Source organism: Cajanus cajan, chromosome 3 (genome assembly GCF_000230855.2).
Source record: "Cajanus cajan strain Asha chromosome 3, NIPB_CcT2T_4, whole genome shotgun sequence".
Taxonomy (NCBI): Eukaryota; Viridiplantae; Streptophyta; class Magnoliopsida; order Fabales; family Fabaceae; genus Cajanus; species Cajanus cajan.
In genome coordinates, this window is record NC_138519.1 from 54,149,790 (window position 1) to 54,155,880 (window position 6,091).

General features: G+C 36.6%; 1 non-coding gene across 1 annotated transcript; it reads right to left on the minus strand.

Moving 5' to 3' along the window:
* Positions 1–1,790: 1,790 nt before the first annotated feature.
* Positions 1,791–1,897, minus strand: LOC145956668 (small nucleolar RNA R71). The gene has a single exon (XR_014432906.1). It is a non-coding gene; the product is annotated as a small nucleolar RNA R71 (small nucleolar RNA).
* Between the last annotated feature and the right edge of the window lie 4,194 nt (positions 1,898–6,091).

Genomic DNA, 6,091 nt, shown 5'->3' on the forward strand with positions numbered 1-6,091 from the left:
CGGCCGTGATTCTAAATCACGCCCGTGATTCACCAGAGAAAATCACGGTCGTGATTCCCAATCACACCCGTGAACGCCACTGACCCTTCATAGATGTGCTCCAGAGAAGATCACGGTCGTGATTCTCAGTCACGGCCGTGATTCACTTCGCGTCCCAGCTGTTTAAGTTTTATGTTTTTATTTTTATTTTATCTTTGTAATTTTTATCTTGGTAGTTTTACCTTTTTACCCTTTTAGGTTATAAATTAGATTAGGTTAGCCTAGAACGGGGTTGGTTCGAGAGACAGTTTTCTAGTTTTTGACACTTGGAGAAGGTTGGGCGCCTGTGCCATCGACTCTAAGGTTTACTTTTCTTTTATTCTTTTCTTCTTGGAGAACTACTATGAACTCCTGTGAGTAGTTTCCCTTTTTCTGGGATCAGGGCTTAGCCTCTGAGAACCTCTTTATTAATGCACTATTCAGTTTCTTAATTTTATTCCAATTCTTGATCTGTTCTTTTATATTTTATATATGAACTTTAATATTATTGTTTTCATAATAACATTAATTAAGGATGAACTGAGAGGAGAACTTGATTATAATTATGATAAACAATTAATCTTAATTTTCATAATCATAGATAATTAGGGATGAACTGAGAGGAGAACCTAATTATCGGAACATAAAGGAATAGACTTGAGTGTTAAATCACGAGAGTAGATTTAAGCTTTTGAGGAGCAATAGATTAACAAAGATCTTAACGGGTTTAATTGAACGTAATTACCACGAGAGTAGGGATTAATTTTAATTAAACACGTCCTCGTAGCCTGAGAAGGTGCAAGGATTAAATTAGGTTAAGACTACCTTCAAGATGGAATAGAATTAATTAATGAAAATAATAATTCAATAATGTTGGAACTCTTTGTGCGAACCCTAGATTCCCGGAAATCTCCTTATCTTATCTTAAAGTTTTATCTTATTCATTAATTGCATTACTATCTCTTTTACCATCAAATCTGATCTTATCATCTCAAAACAGAAATTCCATCTGTTTTAAAATTCAAATTAAAATACTAGTAATTCTAGGTCAAACACGTAGTCCCTGTGATTCGATATTTATTACTTGACGACAACCGTACACTTGCGGTTTTCCATACAACAAGTTTTTGGCGCCGTTGCCGGGGACTACGTCTCTTGATTTAAATTACAATTATTTTAATTCGAATTTAAAAAAAAAAAAAAAATTTAAATAAATAAATAATTTTTTTTAGTGTTTACTTCTCCAATTCAGATTTCACGGGCCACTTTCTTCTTTTTTTTTTTGCAGTGCTTTAGGGTTAATGCAAAAGAGATCTCTACGTCTTGGGAAACCAACACCACTTGATCCTGAGATTGAAAGAACTCTCCTGAGAAGGAAAAGAAACCTTTCTAGAGAATTTGCCATGGCTGCACAACGAGATAATTTACCGCTTCGGGATTACTCTGCACCCATAGCTCGTGGGATACCTGGAGGGGAGATGCAAACTGGAGCTACTGTACCAGCTTCTCTGGTGAATATGCTCAAACAGAACACCTTTGGAGGACTACCATCAGAAGATCCTAATGACCACTTAGAGGGGTTCTTGGAAATCTGTGAGACCCAGCAATTTGATGATGAAGTTTCTGATGGAATGCGACTCCGCTTATTCTCACTCACCTTGAGAGATAAGGCAAAGGTGTGGCTAAGAACAGTGCCTAGAGAAAAGATAGCAACTTGGGAATTATGTGAAAGAGCTTTTCTAGAGAAATTCTTTCCTCCTTCTAAAACTAAAGAATTGAGGAAGAAAATCACTAATTTCCAACAAGGCACTGGAGAGACTATTTATGAAGCATGGGAGCGGTTCAAGGGATATCTTCAAGCATGCCCACAACATGGCTTCAACCGTTGGCTTACCATCCAATTTTTCTTTGAAGGATTGGACCAACAAAGCACCATGATATTAGACTCAGCAGCTGGAGGATCTTTCATGGGGAAACCTATTAATGACTGCATGATTATTTTGGAAAATGTAGCCTCAAATCACAGCCAACACAGTGAAAGAGAAGTCACAGCAAGGAAAGGAACTCCGGGGCGATATGAAGTGAACAATATTGAGTTACTCTTAGCAAAATTTGATACTCTTAATCAAAGGTTAGACAAGATGGAAAAAGCTAAGGTTAATTCAGTGGCTACAAATCAAGTATGTGACCTTTGTAGGGAACAAGGGCACACTGCAGTAGATTGTACCTCAATTTTTACTGGAGAAGAAGAAGATACTACTGAACAAGTGGCAGCTTCTCATAATTTCTATGACACTCCTCGAAGAGAGAAGAGTAATCCATATTCCAACACATACAACCCTGGTTGGAAGAATCATCCTAACTTTTCTTGGAAGAATAACCCAGTTCAAGGAAGTAGCAGTCAGCAACCTAATTTCCGTCCGCCCAATCACTTCATTAATGGGCAAGGAAATCCAGTACAGACACCCTCAATTCAACAAAGTGTTTCAAGATTAGAAAGCCTTATGGAGAATTTTGTCACTAATCAAAAACAGACCAATGATTCAATGGCAAATTCTATTCAAAACCTTGCTGTCAAGGTTGAGAATATTACTCTCCACAACAAGATGCTGGAAAATCAAATTGCACAGTTGATGCCTAGTTCAAGCAATTCTCCAGGTAAGTTCCCAGGTAAAACAGTTGCAAACCCAGCTGAAAATGTTAATGCTGTGACTTTAAGGAGTGGGAAGAAATTAGACGGACCTGTGTCTAATCAAAATGATAATATTGAGATTGATGAAGACGCTTCTCCTATGGTTGAAAAACCTGAAAAAGAGAGATTAGAAAAAGAAAAAGTATCTTCATCAAAGCCTCAAACTGTTTATCACCCTCCAATTCCTTTTCCTCAAAGGTTAGCAAGGACTAAACTTGATAGACAATTTGAAAAATTTTTAAATATGATCAAACAAGTGTATGTAAACATTCCATTTGTAGAAGCTCTACAACAGATGCCTACATATGCTAAATTTCTTAAGGATCTTTTAGCTAACCGAAGGAAATTGGATGATAGAGAGACTGTTACATTGATCCATCATAATTTGCCCAAAAAACTTAAGGATCCTGGTAGTTTCTCTATACCTTGTCTCATTGGAAATCTAAGGTTTGAAAAAGCCTTATGTGACCTTGGGGCAAGTATCAGTTTAATGCCTTTATCAATTTGCAAGAAATTAGATATGGGAGAATTAAAGCCTACAGCAATGTCAATCCAGTTAGCAGATAGATCTATAAAATATCCCATAGGAATTTTAGAAGATGTTCCAGTTAAGATAGGTAAATTTTTAATTCCGGGAGATTTTGTTGTTTTAGAAATGGAAGAGGACAAACAAATACCAATCATACTAGGTAGACCATTTTTGGCTACAGCAGGCGTGATAGTAGATGTCAAACATGGAAAATTGTCCTTATCCATTAATGATGAAACAATGGAATTTAATATTGCTAAATCTGTTAGACAACCTTCTCTTGAAAATATTTGCTGCAGGGTTGATATATTGCCTAAAGACATGGAGGAAGAAGTCATGAGATCTATTTTGAGGGATCCCTTGGAGAATTTTCTAGTTGGAGGAAAGCACATAGATCTTGAGGGGATTCAATCTAATTATGCTTGCTTGATCGATTCAAGTCCCCCGTGTAAAGAAAAAGATCCTCTAGTAGAAAGTCTTCTTGAGTCTTCAACAGATTGGCAAGAAGAAAACTCTCCAAAGTTAGAACTTAAACCACTTCCTTCATCTTTAAGGTATGAGTTTTTGGGGGCTAATTCCACTTATCCAGTCATAGTAAATTCAGCTTTAAATGAAAAAGAAACTGAAAAACTTCTCAATGAGTTGAGAAAATTTAGAAAAGTTATTGGATATACTATGGCTGATATAAAGGGAATTAGTTCTTCATTTTGTATGCATCGCATCTTCTTGGAGGAAGGATCCAAACCTTCTGTTGAAGCTCAAAGAAGACTAAATCCCAAGATGAAAGAAGAGGTAAAGAAAGAAATTTTGAAATTATTGGATGCTAAGGTAATTTATGCTATATCTGATAGTCCTTGGGTAAGTCCAGTTCATGTGGTTCCTAAGAAAGGTGGGATGACAGTAGTTAAAAATGATAATAATGAATTAATTCCCACAAGAACTGTGACTGGGTGGCGTATGTGTGTTGATTATAGAAAATTAAATAATGCCACTAGAAAGGATCACTTTCCCTTACCTTTTATTGATCAAATGCTTGAAAGGTTAGCAATGCATTCATACTTTTGTTATTTGGACGGATACTCCGGTTTTCATCAAATCCCTATTCATCCATTAGACCAAGAGAAAACTACTTTTACATGTCCCTATGGTACTTTTGCTTATAGGAGAATGCCTTTTGGCCTATGTAATGCACCTGCTACCTTTCAAAGATGTATGACTGCAATCTTTAGTGATTTATTAGAAAAAGAGATGGAAGTTTTCATGGATGACTTTTCAGTTTATGGTGTTTCCTTTGATGACTGTCTATTAAATCTAACTAAAGTATTGCAGCGTTGCTCTGAAGTGAATTTAGTCTTAAATTGGGAAAAATGTCATTTTATGGTACAAGAAGGAATTGTCTTAGGACACCTAATATCTGGGAGAGGAATTGAGGTAGATAGAGCAAAAATAGAAGTAATTGATAAATTGCCTCTTCCAATTGATGTTAAAGGTGTTAGAAGTTTCTTAGGGCATGCCGGTTTCTACCGAAGGTTTATTAAAGATTTTTCAAAAATCTCTAAACCATTATCTAATCTACTTGTGAAAGAGGTACCTTTTAACTTTGATGTTTCTTGTAAGAATGCATTCTACAGGTTGAAAGAAGCTCTCACTACAGCTCCTATTCTGCAAACTCCTAACTGGAGCCTTCCTTTTGAAATCATGTGTGATGCAAGTGACTATGCTATAGGAGCTGTATTGGGACAAAGAAAGGACAAGAAGGTTCATGCTATATACTATGCCAGCAAGACTCTTGATGAAGCCCAAGCCAATTATGCAACAACAGAAAAAGAATTGTTAGCAGTCGTCTATGCTTTTGAAAAGTTCAGATCTTATCTTGTGGGGTCTAAGGTTATTGTTTACACAGATCACTCTGCCCTAAAGTATCTTTTTAATAAAAAGGATGCTAAACCTAGGCTCCTCAGATGGATTCTCCTTTTACAAGAATTTGATTTAGAGATTGTGGACAGAAAGGGAGTAGACAATGTAGTAGCAGATCATCTCTCTCGACTTCCACAAGACCAAGCAACAAAGGAGGAACTCCCTATTAATGACAGCTTCCCAGACGAAAAGCTTTTAGCAGTTGTTGTGAAAAACAGTCCCTGGTATGCAGATTATGCGAATTACTTAGCATGTGGAGTCCTTCCTGAAGACTTTAATTATCAACAAAAGAAGAAATTCTTTAGTGACCTTAACAGCTTTATTTGGGATGAACCTTACCTATATAAGAGGTGTAGAGATGGTATCTACAGAAGGTGTATCTCAGAAGAAACAGCTCCTCACATCATTCACTCATGTCATTCTTCCGCATATGGAGGGCATGCTAGTACGTCAAAAACTGCAGCTAAAATTCTACAATCTGGTTTTTACTGGCCAAACTTATTTAAGGATACTTGGAAGATGGTAAATTCTTGTGACCAATGCCAAAGATCAGGGAATATATCCAGGAAACATGAAATGCCATTAAATGGGATTTTAGAAGTAGAAATTTTTGATGTATGGGGAGTAGATTACATGGGACCATTCCCAAGTTCTAAAGGTTACAAGTTCATATTAGTTGCAGTTGATTATGTGTCCAAGTGGGTAGAAGCGATTCCCGCTCAAACGAGTGATTCAAATACTGTCATTAAACTCTTCAAAAGAATTATATTTCCAAGATTTGGGGTCCCAAGAGCTGTGATCAGTGATGGAGGCTCACATTTTGTTGAAAGAAAGTTTGAATCTCTCTTAAAAAAATATGGAGTCACTCACAAGGTTGGTACACCTTATCACCCTCAAACAAGTGGACAGGTAGAAATATCCAACAGAGAAATCAA